This window comes from Macaca fascicularis, chromosome 19, assembly GCF_037993035.2.
Source record: "Macaca fascicularis isolate 582-1 chromosome 19, T2T-MFA8v1.1".
Lineage (NCBI taxonomy): Eukaryota > Metazoa > Chordata > Mammalia > Primates > Cercopithecidae > Macaca > Macaca fascicularis.
Window position 1 is genome coordinate 50,895,155 of NC_088393.1, and position 16,382 is coordinate 50,911,536.

The 16,382-nt window shown below is 38.4% G+C and overlaps 1 long non-coding RNA gene across 2 annotated transcripts in view; it reads left to right on the forward strand.

Annotated features, from left to right (window-relative positions):
- Positions 1-936: 936 nt before the first annotated feature.
- The window catches only part of LOC135968350 (uncharacterized), a 39,541-nt gene continuing 24,095 nt past the window's right edge, over positions 937-16,382 (forward strand). The window contains exons 1-2 of one of the 2 annotated variants that reach the window (XR_012427643.1): positions 937-1,483; positions 12,421-12,670. This is a non-coding gene — a long non-coding RNA (uncharacterized lncRNA). Of the gene's footprint in view, positions 1,484-12,420; positions 12,671-16,382 lie in introns of those variants that run through there. The other variant, XR_010583011.2, reaches the window with a different exon arrangement.

Genomic DNA, 16,382 nt, shown 5'->3' on the forward strand with positions numbered 1-16,382 from the left:
GTTTCTCCTAGTGGTTGTACCTTTTTATAATCTCACCAGCAATGTGTGAGGATTCCAAATTCTACATAAGGCTTTCACTTGTTATTTAACATTTTAAAAGAATGGTAGCCATATTTGTAGGTTTAGTGTGAGATCCTATTGTGGCTTTGACTTTGTATTTTCCTAATGACTAATGATGTTGAGTTTCTTTTCAGGTGCCTCTTGATGATTTGCATATCTTCTTTGAAGAAATGTCTATTTGAGTCCTTTGCCCATTTATATAAATTGGGTGGTTGATCTTTTTGTTGTTGAGTTGTAGCCCTTCTTTATATATTCTGGGCATGAAACCATTGTCTATGTGATTCGCAACTATTATGTGTCATTCTGTGTTTGGTCTTTTTATTTTCTTGATAATATCCTTTGATGCACAAAAGGCTTGCATCTTTAGCTGAATTTATCTATTTTTCCTTTTTGTTTCTCATGCATTTGGGTCATACCGGAGAATCCGTGGCACATTTGAGGTCATTAAGTTTTACCCCTATGTCTTTTTCTAAGATGTTTTTATGGTTATGGATCTTATAATTAGCTTACTGATCTATTTTTAGATAATTGTTTGATATGGTTGGAACTTTAGTTGTCTAAGTTTATTGTTTTGCATGTGGTTATCTAGTTGTTTCTGCACCGTTATTTGAGAGGATGATTGTTCCTCCATTAAATTATCTTGAAACCCTTATGCAACAGCAATGAACTATAATGGTGAGGATTGATTTCTGGACTCTCAATTCTATCCCTTTGGTCCCTATTTGTATTCTTACGCCAGAAGCTTCTGTTTTTAATGGTTGTAATGTCTTGTGAGATTTCAAATAAGAAAGTTCAGGTTCTGCAAATTTTTTTGGCAAAATAGTTTTGGCTCTTTCAAGGGCACTTCTTTAAAAAGCAAGGAGGCCAATGTTTTGCAATTGGAAAGCTTTTTCTGTCGTATTTCGGAGGGGAATTTTGCAGTCTAGGGATCTTTTCAGGAACTTTATCACAAGTAGGTAAATTATCACCACTTCCTTTGCTGAGGTACTGGGTTAAAATGTGTGTTGTCTCCCGTTGAGGAATTGAGAGACGCTGGAAGCACTTGACCATGTGGTGAGGGACAGTGAGCTCCTTAATGAGGGGCACAGAAGACATTGCTTTGGGACACAATGTTGTCAGGGGAGCTGTGTGCATCTCTGCTTCTTTATTTTTTGTACAGGTTACATCTCTGCTGGACACACTAGATATTGAAATCTTTGTTCATTCTCTTGGTTCTGGGTTGGCTGACATGTCATTTGGAGCTGGAGGACATGCCTGGCAGGGGAGTGACCCCCATGGGAAAAAGCAGGACTCAGCAGAGTGAAAGCAGCTGGGATCCAGAGAAGCCAGGGAGGTCTGACTCTTAAAAGCCAAAGACCAGCAAGTGAGTGTCCTCGGGGGCAAATGGACTACACTGGTACCCATTGCAGTGGATTGGAAAAAGGTAAGAGGCTTTGGATATTCCATTTTCTCTCTCAGCTCTTCAGCAGTAGATTTGGGCCCTGGGCTGGTACTGTCCTGCATCAAAGGCAGGATAGACAGCAATGGCTGCATATCAGGCCTAAGTCCATGTCATCCTCTCAGGCATTGCCCCTGAAGATGGAGAATTTTGTTCAGAGTCCCAGCCTGGGCACATGGGAGGAACCACCTTATTAAAATTAAGTTAAGAAAACAGTATGCATGCTTTATTCTTCTAGAATAATTATTAATGTCATGTTTTACAATATATCTCTTAAAGGAATGGTGAGAATCATCTACATAATGCATGTTTTACGTGGTCTTTTCTATAATTGCAGCTTTCACATGTTCTGATAGAAACCATTTCCATTGGGAACACACAGGCAGTATCTCTGTGTTGATTTCTACTGGGAAATCTTTATGCAGGGTGGAGAGAGTCACATTTCCTAATGAAAGATGGAAAGCATCTGAATACCAGATAAAGTGTCCAAACGCTGCTGGTAATAATCATGGTGCTGCAGGTAGAGGTCAGTTTAAGGAGGTGTCAGGGAAAGTAATTTTAAAAGTCTTTTTTTTTTCTTCTTTTTTTTTTACACAATCAATGGCAGAAGCCACCACCTGGACCCACCACCTGTTGAAATGGATGAGGGACAGAAATGGAGCTCAGTAAATTGAGAATGAAATTCAGCAGTGGGGAAGAGGTTTGAGAGGTCGACAGGTGTGAGAGGTGAATGAGTGAATGGTGAGAATGTTCAAAACATCTCCTTTCTCCATAAAAAGAGAGCATTTAGGTCCCTAAGCCACACAGTGTCTAGGCCAGGGGGAGCAGGATGTTATCAGCTCTCCTGGCCAAAAGTGAAACTCCAGAGTGTCTAATTAGTTGGTCCAGTTTGGGATTTATTCCTATTTTTAAAATGATCCAACAGTATACAATTTGGAAAATTTACAAAAATCCCTATGCTACCATTCTTAGATAGCCAAGATGGCCCTAAGATGGTGAGAGAATCAGAATGGGGTTTGGGTTTATGTTGTGTATTTTTTTCTCCCAATATCTACAGAATTCCCTACATCCTACTTTTTAATGTAACCCAGTGGGTGTCATTCCTTTTCGTAGTTCCAGACCTTTCTGGTTCACGGTTACAGACCCTTGGAAAACCCATACCCTTTCTGCTGTGAGGTACAGGCCGTCATGTGGCATCACGTCTAAACATGCCTTCTGGGACATCAAATTGCTGAATAAGTAAAAGTCATTTCAGTAGATATTGAAGACCTCCGTTTTACCCCTCTCACACTTGTAATTCTTCTACCAAGAGGTGTTGGATTTTAGTGGTGATTTGTTTTTATAGATTAGTGTAGATTAACGCTTCTGCCAGTGGCAATTTTTTCATTGGGAAAAGCATTTGGCAAAGTCTGGAGACATTGCTGGTTGACAGAGCTGGGGGGGAAAGTCCTGCTGGCCTTCAATGGGTAGAGTCCCCAGAGAGTGCTGAACATTCTAGAGCTCACAGAGCCCCACCAGTATGACCACTACAAAGTTCAATGCTGAGGAGGAGTGGAGAGCCCTGATGTGCCTCCCCTAGCTTCCCTGGAGCTTTTTACCTTCTCCTTCCATCAGTCTCTACCGCTTTCTCACCTCAGCTTGCTCTTTGAACTTTAATGCCCTCCACTTGAACTTGCCCTTAGTTTAAGACCTGCTGTAATCTCTGGACTTCCTTGGCCCCTTTCTGATCCTTAGCAGGGTGTCCTCTAGAGGACCCCCTCACCTTTCCTGGAGTTTCCCAGGATTCAGATGCCCCTGCTCTGTGTGGGCACAAAGGGTATGGCGGTGTACTTGTGTCCCTAAAGGTGCTGTCATTAAGGACCTTTGTGTGAGAGCAACTGAGGTGATACTACCCTCCCCTACTTTTCTTGGAACATAAAAATTTGTGGAAACCTTGTAGAGTAAAATTTCTTAATGCTTGTCAAAATTTAAAATATATATATTTTTGCCTCTCAAACTATACTGGGAAAAATTTATCACAGTCCCAGTCATAAAAAATGACACCTAATCTGGGTTATTCACTGTATTATTTGTTTAACAGCAAAATATTGGGAACAACCTAGACTTTCACCAGCACGAAGATAATTCAACAGATTACCTTATATCTACACAATAGAATATGATGCAGCTGCATAAACAGTAAAGACTCTTTCAGCTATTCCTATGGAAACAGCTCCTAGTTCTGTTTTAATTATAGCATCTAAACATCACAGAATAAGATGCAGTTTTTGTACTAGGTCTGACCTTACAACACTATTTTTAATGTATGTGTGTGTGTGTTTTTTTTAATTTAAAGAGAGAGTGTCTCACTCTCATAGGCAGGCTGAAGTGCAGTGGCAAGATCATAATTGACTGCAGCCTCAAGCTTCTGAGCTCAAAAGATCCTCCTGTCTCAGCCTCCTGATCAGCTGGAATCACAGGCACGTGCCACCATGCCTAGCTAATTTTTTGTGTTTGTTGCTGTAGAGATGGGGTTTCACCCAGGCTGCTGAAACCCCAGGCTGGTCTCAAACTTCTGGGCTCAAGTTATCTGCCCACTTTCACTCCCAAAATGCTGAAATTACAAGTGTCACCACAGCTGATTCTGCCTTTTTTTTTTTTTTTTTTTTTTTGAAATTGGACAGCAGTCTACTCACTCATCTCTTTCCCCATCTGGTGATTTCTATTTTTCCTCTATTTCTCTACCATATGTCCATGCCAAAGCCAGATGTATTTGCTTTTGTTTAAAATTAGATTTTTTTTTTTTAAAGAGAAGCCTTAGGAATTGTCTCATAGCTGATTTTCAGGATTCTAATCTTCACTGTCTAAGCCATAGGTTTTCAAATCCGGATACTGATTAGAGTCACTTGTAGGTCATTTAAAGCCTACCAATGCCTGCGCCATCCCTCAAGCATATCTGATTTGTCTGATGTGTGGTGTAGCCCAAGGATTGGTTGCTTAAAAATGTTTTCAAGGAAAAGGTTCATTTTGGAGTGGAGGAACTTTAACCCAGTGATCAAAGTTAACATCCCCAGTAATAAGAGATAACGACACCTTAGGGCATTCTAATATAATTGATGGAGAAGGTGCAGAATCATCCCTGTGGTATTCTTGTACAAAGTGTATAACCTGAGCTTAATCATGAAAAAATATTATAAAAGTCCAAACTGAGGGTCATGCTACAAAATAATTAACCAATACGCTTCAAAAATGTGAAGCTCTTAAAGGTAAATCCTAACTTTCCCAGATTAAAGGAGACTGAGAGAACAGTACAATGAAGAGCAATATGTGACACTAGATTGGATCCTGGTCCAGAAAAAGGACATTAGTCAGAAGATAGAGGGGATTTGGATAAGGTCTGCACAGACATTCATTTTACACTGTTAATAAACATTTATTGATTTTGATTGGTGCATATCTACAATGTTAATATTTGGGGAAGTTGAATGAAAAGCATGTGAGGACTTTGCCTATCTTTGGAACATTTTAGAAAGTCTGAAATTATTTCAAAATTAAACATGAGAAGAAAAGAAAAGAAATATAGATCTTTTAGATATTTCTATTAAGTTTCCAAAGTTGAAGATCATTTCCCAACTTATCTTGCCTAATACTGGTCAGAGTAATCCTCCAGGAAATGCTGTTTGTCACGTTTGTGACCTTCTCAAAGCTTTCCAGTGACTTCTCTTATCTGTAGGATGAAGTTCCCATTATGTAGGCTGCCATGCAATGTCCTCATAACATGGCCCCAATCTCCCTTTTTTTTTTTTTTTTTTTTAATCTGTGTTGAAAGACCTGACCAACATTTTACTTTCTTATGGCCTAACTTGTTCTAGTTCTTTCTTGCTTGTATAATGCCCTTCCCTGTCTTCTCAACTGTGGGACTTCAGTCAAGGTGGTGGGAAATATTTTAGAAGAAAAATTGTAAAGATAGTTATAGGAAATAGTCACAAACCTTCTTGGAAGTCTAGGGGTTTGCATAGCTTCAGTAAAAGGTCTGACGGAAGGTAGCTGAATTATCTTAAAAGCTTAGGGCTTGGGTACATAGGAATGTAGAGGAGTTTATCTAAATAGTTTGTTTACTCAGGCAGTCCTAAAACCAACATTTAATCTTAGGCTGGGGAAACTACTCTCAGGGAGGTCGGCAGTGTCAATTACCTTGTAGTGGTGTTTACTCAAGACCTTTGTCATTTAATCTGTACTAAATAAATGTGTACTTCCCTGACTGATCAGGGCCAAGGCTGTTAACTCTTTACCAGACCCCTCTTGGTATTGGTGAGTGACTTGGTCACCTAGCCTGCTCTTTCACTGGATATTTGTGTCTGAGTGTATTTGTTTATCCGTTGCTGGGTCAGGGTCTGCCGGTGGGACCCAGATAGTTGGTGCCCAGTGTGAGGACCTTGCATATTGGTTCCCAGGTCTGAGGTAGGGCTGCAAATAATTGCGACAGAACCCTCGAAAATGAAGGTGAAGACTGTGTGGTTGGTAAGCCAAGACTGTGCGGGGCAGACAAAAAGCAGCACAGACAAAAAGTGGCGCCTATGCAAGCACAGTGCGACCACTGCCCAGGACCTGTTTCACTGCCCTCCAGCTCCACGGGCGGCCCACGGTAAAATTTCATGTGTTCATTGTATATAAGGAACATCTCAAATTATAATTCTCTGATAAAATTTAAGCTAAATTTAAATTATAATTATGGCCACTGTTTTTCCTCTGCTACCCCTGATGTGGCTCTTTCAAAATTTTAATTGGGTAGAACAGGGAACTCTGAAGGAAGAGAAATTACAAAGACCCCATGAATTAGTTGAGGAACAATTAAAAGCCGGCCATATAGAACCATCTAACAGTCCTTGGAATTCACCCATTTCCTCATTCCCAAAAGTCTGGCAAATGGAAACTTTTGCATAACTTATGTGCTATTAATGCTAATCTACAGCCTATGGCACCCCTTCCCTCATGGCAATTCGTCAAGACTGGCCTATAATTGTGATTGACTTAAAAGATTGTTTTTATACTATTCTTCTTGCAGAACAAAACAGAGAAAAATTTGCATTTACATTACCAGCTATTAATAATGAAAGGCCAGCTTGCCGATTTTATTGGAAAGTGCTACCTCAGGGATTGCTGAATAGTCCTACCATGTATCAGTAACATGTAGATCAGCCTTGCTCCCCAGTGGAAAAGAATTTTGTAATAGCAAGATCATTCATTTTATGGATGATATATTACTGGCAACCCCAAGAGAGCCAGCACATTTAAGTTTATATGCCTGTGTCATAAAGAATACACAGTTGGCCGGATGCTGTGGCTCACGCCTGTAATCCCAGCACTTTGGGAGGCCGAGGCGGGTGGATCGCGAGGTCAGGAGATCGAGACCATCCTAGCTAACATGGTGAAACCCCGACTCTACTAAAAATACAAAAAATTAGCCGCGCATGGTGGCGTGCGCCTGTAGTCTCAGTTACTCGGGAGGCTGAGGCAGGAGAATGGTGTGAACCCGGGAGGCAGAGGTTGCAGTGAGCTGAGACCGTGCCACTGCACTCCAGCCTAGGTGATAGAGTGAGACTCTGTCTTCAACAACAACAACAACAAAAAAACATCTGAAAGTGTTACAGTAGGTAGCTGGTCAGACATGAGCAGGGCAGGAGAGATCCTTCCACCACCACCATATTAGAAATGGCAAGTGATCATCACCAGGTGATGGTCAGGTCAGTTGCTTGTTAACTGTGTCTATAAAGTAATAATTGGCTGCAGGTAGTGCCAGGGAGATACAGTCTCGCAATAGATAGAAAAGAGCGGAAACAGGTGATCAGTAGCTTCCCGATAAGTTCTCAGAAGTTGAGCCAGTGGGCTCAAACATATGCACTAAGAGGCAACATAATAGAGTTTTCTGGTATGTGACCTTCAGGGTCTTTTTTTTTTATTTTATTTTATTTTTCTTTTTAAATTTTAGAATTTTTTAGGAACCCTGTTTTTAAATTTTTTGTCATTTTTATTTTTAAATCTATTTTTCCATATGTTTTTGGGGATTTGGTATTTAATTACATAAGTTCTCTAGTGGTGATTTGTGAGATTTTGGTGCACCCATCACCAGAGCAGTATACACTCAAATCAGTTTGTAGTCTTTTGTCGTTCACCCGCTTCCCACCCTTTTCCATAAGTCTATTGTACCATTCTTATGCCTTTGCATCCTCATAACTTAGCACCCACTTATGAGTGAGAACATACAGTGTTTGGTTTTCCATTCCTGAGTTACTTCACTTAGAATAAGAGTCTCCAGTTTCTTCCAGGTTGCTGGGAATGCCATTAATTCATTCCTTTTATGGCTGAGTAGTATTCCATCATGTATATATGACAATTTCTTTACCCACTCATTTATAGTTTACGTTCCCACCAGCAATGTAGACGTGTTCCCCTTTCACCGCTTCCACATCGACATCTATTACTTTCATTTATTTATTTTTGAGATGGATGGAGTCTTGCTCTTTCACCCAGGTTGCAGGGCAGTGGCATGACTTTGTCTCACTGTAACTTCTGCCTCCCAGGTTCAAGCCATTCTTCTGCCTCAGTCTCTGGAGTAGCTGGGATTACAGGCAAGTGCCACCTCATCCGGGTAATTTTCTTGTATTTTTAGTAGAGACAGGGTTTCACCATGCCGTGCACACTGGGGTCAAACCCCTGACCTTAAGTGATCCGCCCATCTTGGACTCCCAAAGTGTTGGTATTACAGGGGTCAGCCACTGTGCCTGCCCAACAACTGTTATTTTTTCTTTTTTTGATTATGAACATTCTTGCAGGAGTAAGGTGGTATCACATTGTGGTTTTCATTTGCATTTCCCTGATCATTAGTGATATTGAGAATTTTTTCTTATGTTTGTTAACCATTTGTGTATCTTCTTTTGAGAATTCTTTATTCACGTACTTAGCCCACTTTCTCATGGGATTGTTTGTTTACTAATTTGTTTGAGTTTCTTGTACATTCTGGATATTGGTTATCTTTCAGACGTATAGATTGTGAAGATTTTCTTTCACTCTGTGGGTTATATGTTTAGTCCGCTGACTGTTGCTTTGCTGTGCAGAAGCTCTTTAGTTTAATTCTCACCTATTTATTTTTGCTTTTGTTGCATTTGCTTTTGGGTTCTTGGTCATTAACTTTTCACCTAAGCCAATGTCCAGAAGGATTTTTCCAATGTCATCTTCTAGAATTTTTATAGTTTCAGGTCTTAGTTTTTAAGTCCTTGATTCATTTTGAGTTGATTTTTGTATAAGGTGAGAGATGAGGATCCAGTTTTATTCTTCTACTTTGGCTTGCCAATTATTTCAGCACCATTTGTTGAATAAGGGGTCCTTTACCTATTTTATGTTTTGGTTTTCTTTGTCAACGGTAAGTTGGCTGTAAGTATTTAGGTTTATTTCTGGGATCGGTATTCTGTTCCATTGGTCTATGTGCCTATTTTTATAGCAGCACCAAGCTGTTTTGGTGACTTTGGACATAGAGTATTGTTTGAAGTCAGGTGATGTGACACCACCAGATTTGTTCTTTTTGTTTAGTCTCCCTTTGGGTATGTTGGCTCTTGTTTGGTTCCATACGAATTTTAGAATTGTTTTTTCTAGTTCTGTGAAAAATGATGGTAGCATTTTAATGGGAATTGCACTGAATTTGTAGATTGCTTCTGTCAGTGTGGTCATTTTCACAATAATGATTCTATTCATCCATGAGGAAGGGGTCCATTTTCATTTTTTGCATCATCTATGATTTCTTTCAGCAGTGTTTTGTAGTTTTTCTTGAGGTCTTTCACCGCCTTGTTTAGATATATTCCTAGTTATTATTTCTTTATAACTACTATCCTAAAAGGGGTTCAGTTCTTGATTTGATTCTCTGCTTGGTCACTGTTGGTGTGTAGCAGAGCTTCTGATTTGTGCACATTAATTTTGTATACTGAAACTTTGCTGAATTCAGTTATCAGTTTTAGCAGCTTTCTGGAGGAGTCTTTAGGGTCTTCTAGGTATACAATTATATCATCAGTAAACAGAATCAGTTTTACTTCCTCTTTATCAATTTGGATGTCCTTTATTATCTCCCTTGTTTGATTGATTTGGTTAGGGCTCTCAGTACACTGTTGAATAAAAGTGAGAGCGAGCGGCCATCCTTGTGTTGTTCCCCTGCTGAGAGTGAATGCTTTCAACTTTTTCTCATTCAGTATTATGTTGGCTGTGGGTTTGTGTGCCAATTTTGCTGAGCGTTTTAATCATAAAACGATGTTGGATGTTGTCAAGTACGTTTTCAGTGTCTATTGAGAGGATCATGTGATTTATAAATCCTGTTTATGTGCTGTACCACATTTATTCACTTGTGTATATAGAACCATTCCTGCATCCCTATTATGAAACCTATTTGATCAGGGTGGATTATGTTTTTGATTTGCTGTTGGATTCAGTTAGCTAGTATTTTGTTAAGATGTGTGCATCAGGGATACTGGTCTGTAGTTTCCTTTGTTATGTTTTTTTCTGGTTTTGATATTAGGGTGATACTGGCTTCATAGAGTGATTTAGGAAGAATTCCATCTTTTTCTAGAATGTGGAGTAGTGTCAAATGAATTGGTAACAACTCTTCTTTGAATATCTAGTAGAATTCAGCTGTGAAACAGTCTGGTCCTGGAATTTGTTTTGTTGTTAATTTTTAAATTATCTTTTCAATCTTGCTGCTTTTTGTCGGTCTGTTCAGGGTTTCGAATTCTTTCTGATTTAATCTAGGAGGGTTTTATATTTCCAGGAATTTATTCATCCCCTCTAGGTTTTCTAGTTTATGCACATAAATGTGTTCATACTACCTTTCAATGATTTTTTGTATTTATGTGGCTTTGGTGGTAATAGCTCCCATTTCATTTCTAAATGAGCTTATTTGGCTCTTCTCTCTTCTTTTCTTGGTTAACCTTGCCAATGGTCTATCAATTTTATTTATTTTTCCAAAAAGCCAGCTTTACATTTTATTTATAGTTTTTATTATTTTGTTTCAACTTCATTTAGTTCTGCTCTGATCTTGGTTATTTTCTTTCTTCTGCTGGGTTTGGCTTTGGTGTGGTCTTGTTTCTTGAATTTCTAGAAATGTAACCTTAGATTATCTATTTGGGCTCTTTCAGTCTTTTTGATGTAGGCATTTAAAGCTATGAACTTTTAGCACACTCTGCAGAATTCCAGATGTTTTGATAGGATGCATCACTATTGTTCAGTTCAAAGAATTTTCAAATTTCCATATTGGTTTCATATTTGGCCCAATGATCATTCAGGAGCAAGTTATTTAATTTCCATGTGTTTTCATGGTTTTGAAGGTTCCTTTTGGAGTTGATTTCCAGTTTTATTCTACTGTTGTCTGAGAGAGTACTTCATAGAATTTCAGTTTTCTTAGATTTTTTGAGACTTGTTTTGTGGACTATCATATGGCCTATCTTGAAGAAAGTTCCATGTGCTGATGAATAGAATGTATATTCTGGGATGTTGGATAGAATATTCTGTAAATATGTCTTAAGTCTCTTTGCTCTAGGGCATAGTTTAAATCCACTGTTTGTTTCTTGACTTTCTGTCTTGATGACCTGTCTAGTGCTGTCAGTGGAGTTCTGAAGTGCCTCGCTATTATTGTGTTACTGTCTATCTCATTTCTTAGTTCTAGTAGTAATAGTTATATAAATTTGGGAATTCCAGTGTTAGGTGTATATATACTTAGGATTGTGATATTTTCATGTGGGACAAATCCTTTTATTATTATATAATGTCCCTCTTTGTCTTTTTTAACTGCTTTTGCTTTAAAGTTAGTTTTTCCTGATATAGGAATAGCTACTCCTGCTCACGTTGGTCACATTTCCATGGGGCATCTTCTTCTATCCTTTTACCTTAAGTTTATATGACCCTTTATGGTTAGGGAAATCTCTTGAGGGCAGTAGACACTTGCTTGGTGAATTATTATCAATTCTGAAATTCCGTATCTTTTAAGTGGAGCATTTAGACCACTTACATTTAATGTTAGTATTGAGATGTGAGGCACTGTTCCTTTCATCCTGCTATTTGTTGCCTGGATACTTTGGTTTTATTCATTTTTTTATTGTATTTTTGTTTTATAGGTTCTGTGAGATTCATGCTTATAGAGGTTCTGGGTTGATGTGTTTCCAGGATTTGTTTCAAGATTTGGAGCTCCTTTGAGCAGTTATTGTAGTGCTGGCTTGGTAGTGGCAAATTCTCTCAGCATTTGTTTGTCTGAAAAAGTCTGTTATCTTTCCTTTATTTATGAACTTTAGTTTTGTTGTATATAAAATTCATGGCTGATAATTTTTTTAAGGAGGGTGCAGATAGGTATGCATGCTCATTTGAGGTGTTCTTCTGTTATTGAAGATTACTAAAATCACATGTGTTGAAAAGCATATGGGATTATTCACTTAATTGATGAGTACTCATTTATTTTTACATTAATTTGATAACATGTACAAACAATATATAAACATAGGTACAGACAGATTCATATATGTGATACCACATAGAACACATGCATGTATACATAAAGATAGAGGTAAATAGAAATACTTTAGATTTTTTATTTTAAAACTTTATGCATGGAACCCATAAAACTCACTTTAAAAAAAAACTGTTGGATTTAAATTGTGCTTTTGTAAATAGAAAAAGTTAAAATTTATCCGAGGTAGCCGTTCCTGAGTTTTAGAGAAAGTAGGTAGTAAATTTACATCTCCAAGCAGAGAGAGAAAGAGAAAGAAGGAATTTGGGTGTGTTCAAGGAGATTAAAAATAGATGCCAAGGTAACACAAAAATGATAGAAATTTATAAGAGGATTTTATTAGGAGACCAATTTTATTTACATACATAGCTTTTATTTTGGTCTCTGTTTTCCATCTGTACTCCAGGAAACACATTACACAGGCTGCCTTCTCAAGTGCTGGTGGGCCACTGCACATGCAGACAGCCCACTTTAAGGAAAGAATCAGGGGAGAAGAGATGCAGACCTCAGAATTATTCCATCATACAAAAACTTAGTCAAAGGTCAAACCACACACCTGAAATCTCATCACCTGTTTGGCCCTGCTTTCAGTGTACTTTACTTTCTTTAATTTCTGCTCTAAAGCTTTTAAATAAACTTTCACTCTTGCTGTAAAACTTGCCTCAGTCTCTTCTTTTGCCTTACGAGCGTTAGTTGAATCCTTTCTTCTGAAGAAACAAGAATTGTGGCTGCTGCAGACTTGTACAGATTTGCTGCCATTAATATACTTTAGTGCCATTCTACATGATAGAATATGTGTATATTCTTATATTTATACATATATATATATACACACACAACATGTATGTATTCATAGAGGCTTTGAATCTACACTCTTGCTGCACTTTGTGTAAACAATCCAGGTATGAGAATAAAACGTATTTTGGAAATAAGGTTGTCCCATATGATTTCCATTTCATAAAAATGGGAAACAGAAGGGGGAAAATTGTTTTGCAGAAGAAAACAACAGAACAACAGTTATTAAATTTTAGATGTGTTCATTTTTCTTTTGAATTTTGTTATTTACCTATAATTTGGACTGAATCCCAAATTTTATCCTGGGTACAAGTTTCAAAACTAATCGTTTCAAAATTTTCTTCCATTTCTCTTCCATTTTGGTATATTGTAAATTAAAACTGTGCTTTTATAATTTTTATCATTTTTTAAAATTATACTTTTAAGTTCTGGGATACATGTGCAGAACCTACAGGTTTGTTACATAGGTATACACGTGCCATGGTGTTTTGCTGCACCCACTAACCCATCAACTACATTAGGTATTTCTCCTAAAGCTATCCCACCCCTAGTCCCCACCCCCTAACAGGCCCCAGTGTATGATGTTCCCCTCCCTCTGTCCCTGTGTTCTCGTTGTTCAACTCCCAATTATGAGTGAGAACATGCAGTGTTTGCTTTTCTGTTCCTGTGTTAGTTTGCTGAGAATGGTGGTTTCCAGCTTCATCCATGTCCCTGCAAAAGACGTGAACTCAACCTTTATTATGGCTCCATTGAATTCCATGATATATATGTATCACATTTCCTTTATCTAGTCTGTCATTGATAGGCATTTGGGTTGGTTCCAAGTCTTTGCTATTGTGAATAGTGCCACAATAAACATATGTGCACATGTGTCTTTATAGTAGAATGTTCTATAATCCTTTGGGTATATATCCAGTAATGGGATTCCTGGGTCAAATGATATTTTTTGTTCCAGATCCTTGAGGAATCGCCACACTGTCTTCCACAATGGTTGAACTAATTTACACTCCCACCAACAGTGTAAAATCGTTCGTATTTCTCCACATTCTCTCCAGCATCTGTGTTTTCCTGACCTTTTAATGATCACCATTCTAACTGGCATGAGATGGTATCTCATTGTGGTTTTGATTGGCATATCTCTAATGACCAGTGATGACGAGCATTTTTTGATATGTTTCTTTGTCACACAAATGTCTTATTTTGAGAAGTGTCTGTTCGTGTGCTTCGCCCACTTTTCGATGGGGTTGTTCATTTTTTTTTCTTGTAAATTTGTTTAAGTTTCTTGTAGATTCTGGATATTAGCCTTTTATCAGATGGATACATTAAACCTTACAAGCTGAAACTGGATGGCTTATGTAAACTTCTGGAGAAATCATAGCAACTTATATATAAACAACCTTTATGCCTGCTGATGTGTAGACTGCACAAAAGGTACACATGAACGCTGGACTCAGACTGCAATTCAGAGAATTGTGTCAGATTGCCATTGCAATTGGGAGATGCTTCAGAAACTCTAGAAAAACTAGTCTATAGACTGCTCCAGACATTACAGGTGAGCCAATATACAACTGAAAGGTTTAGAACAATGTTTGCCAAACAAATTGCTCTAACTGAAGCAGCAATTTTGTGACTTTAATAAGATTCCAGGATTATACTGCCCCCATTTTGCTCTGATTTCCCTTCGCCCTTTTCTGATTTGACTTCATCTCCTTTTCCATGAGATGTGACTTCTCCAGAATGAGCCTTCCTAATCAGGTAGGATCAGATGAAACATACAGCCACAAAAGTCTTCTACAATGCATTCTCTGAGAGCTTTTGAAGAATTGGGGTGCCAGCTGTGCTGTCACAGGCCTGTAATCCCAGCACTTTGAGAGTCCAAGGCAGGAGGATCACTTGAAACCAGGAGTTTAAGACCAGCCTAAGCAACAAAGGGAGACCACGTCTTTACTAAACAAAATAAATCAAATTAGCCAGGTGCAGTGGTGCATGCCCATAGTCTCAGATACTTGGGAGGCTAAAGTGGGAGGACTGCTTCAGCCCAGGAGTTCAAGACTGCAGTGAGTACTCTCTAGTCTACGTGACAGAGCAAGAGTGTGTCTCTCTTTTCATTATTATTATTATTATTATTATTATTATTTTATTATACTTTAAGTTCTAGGTTACATGTGCATAATGTGCAGGTTTTTTACATGTGTATACTTGTGCCATATTGGTGTGCTACAATCATCAACTCGTCAGCACCCATCAACTCATCATTTACATCAGGTATAACTCCCAATGCAATCCCTCCCTCCTCCCCCCTCCCCATGATAGGCCCCGGTGTGTGATATTCCCCTTCCCGAGGCAAAGTGATCTCATTGTTCTTTTTCCACCTATGAGTGAGAACACACGGTGTTTGGTTTTCTGTTCTTGCGATAGTTTGCTGAGAATCATGGTTTCCAGCTGTATCCATGTTCCTACAAAGGACATGAACTCATCCTTTTTTATGGCTACATAGTATTCCGTGGTGTATATGTGCCAAATTTTCTTAATGCAGTCTGTCACTGATGGACATTTGGGTTGATTCCAAGTCTTTGCTATTGTGAAGAGTGCCACAATAAGCATACGTGTGCATGTGTCTTTATAGCAGCACGATTTATAATCCTTTGGGTATATACCCAGTAATGGGATGGCTGAGTCATATGGTATTTCTAGTTCTAGATCCTTGAGGAATCGCCTTACTGTTTTCCACAATGGTTGAACTAGTTTACAATCCCACCAACAGTGTAAAAATGTTCCTATTTCTCCACATCCTCTCCAGCACCTGTTGTTTCCTGACTTTTTAATGATCGCCATTCTAACTGGTGTGAGATGGTATCTCATTGTGGTTTTGATTTGCATTTCTCTGATGGCCAGTGATGATGAGCATTTTTTCATGTGTCTGTTGGCTGTATGAATGTCTTCTTTTGAGAAATGTCTGTTCATATCCTTTGCCTACTTTTTGATGGGGTTGTTTGTCTTTTTCTTGTAAATTTGTTTGAGTTCTTGGTAGGTTCTGGATATTAGCCCTTTGTCAGATGAGTAGATTGCAAAAATGTTCTCCCATTCTGTAGGTTGCCTGTTCACTCTGATAGTAGTCTCTTGTTGTGCAGAAGCTTTTTAGTTTAATTAGATCCCATTTCTCAATTTTGGCTTTTATTGTCATTGCTTTTGGTGTTTTAGACATGAAGTCCTTGCCCATGCCTATGTCCTGAATGGTATTACCTAGGTTTTCTTCTAGGGTTTTTATGGTATTAGGTCTAACATTTAAGTCTCTAATCCATCTTGAATTAATTTTCATATAGGGAGTAAGGAAAGGATCCAGTTTCAACTTTCTACTTACGGCTAGCCAATTTTCCCAGCACCATTTGTTAAATAGGGAATCCTTTCCCCCATTTCTTGTTTTTCTCAAGTTTGTCAAAGATCAGATGGCTGTAGAACTGTGGTAGTATTTCTGAGGGATCTGTTCTGTTCCATTGGTCTATATCTCTGTTTTGGTACCAGTACTACGATGTTTTGGTTACTGTAGCCATGTAGTATAGTTTGAAGTCAGGT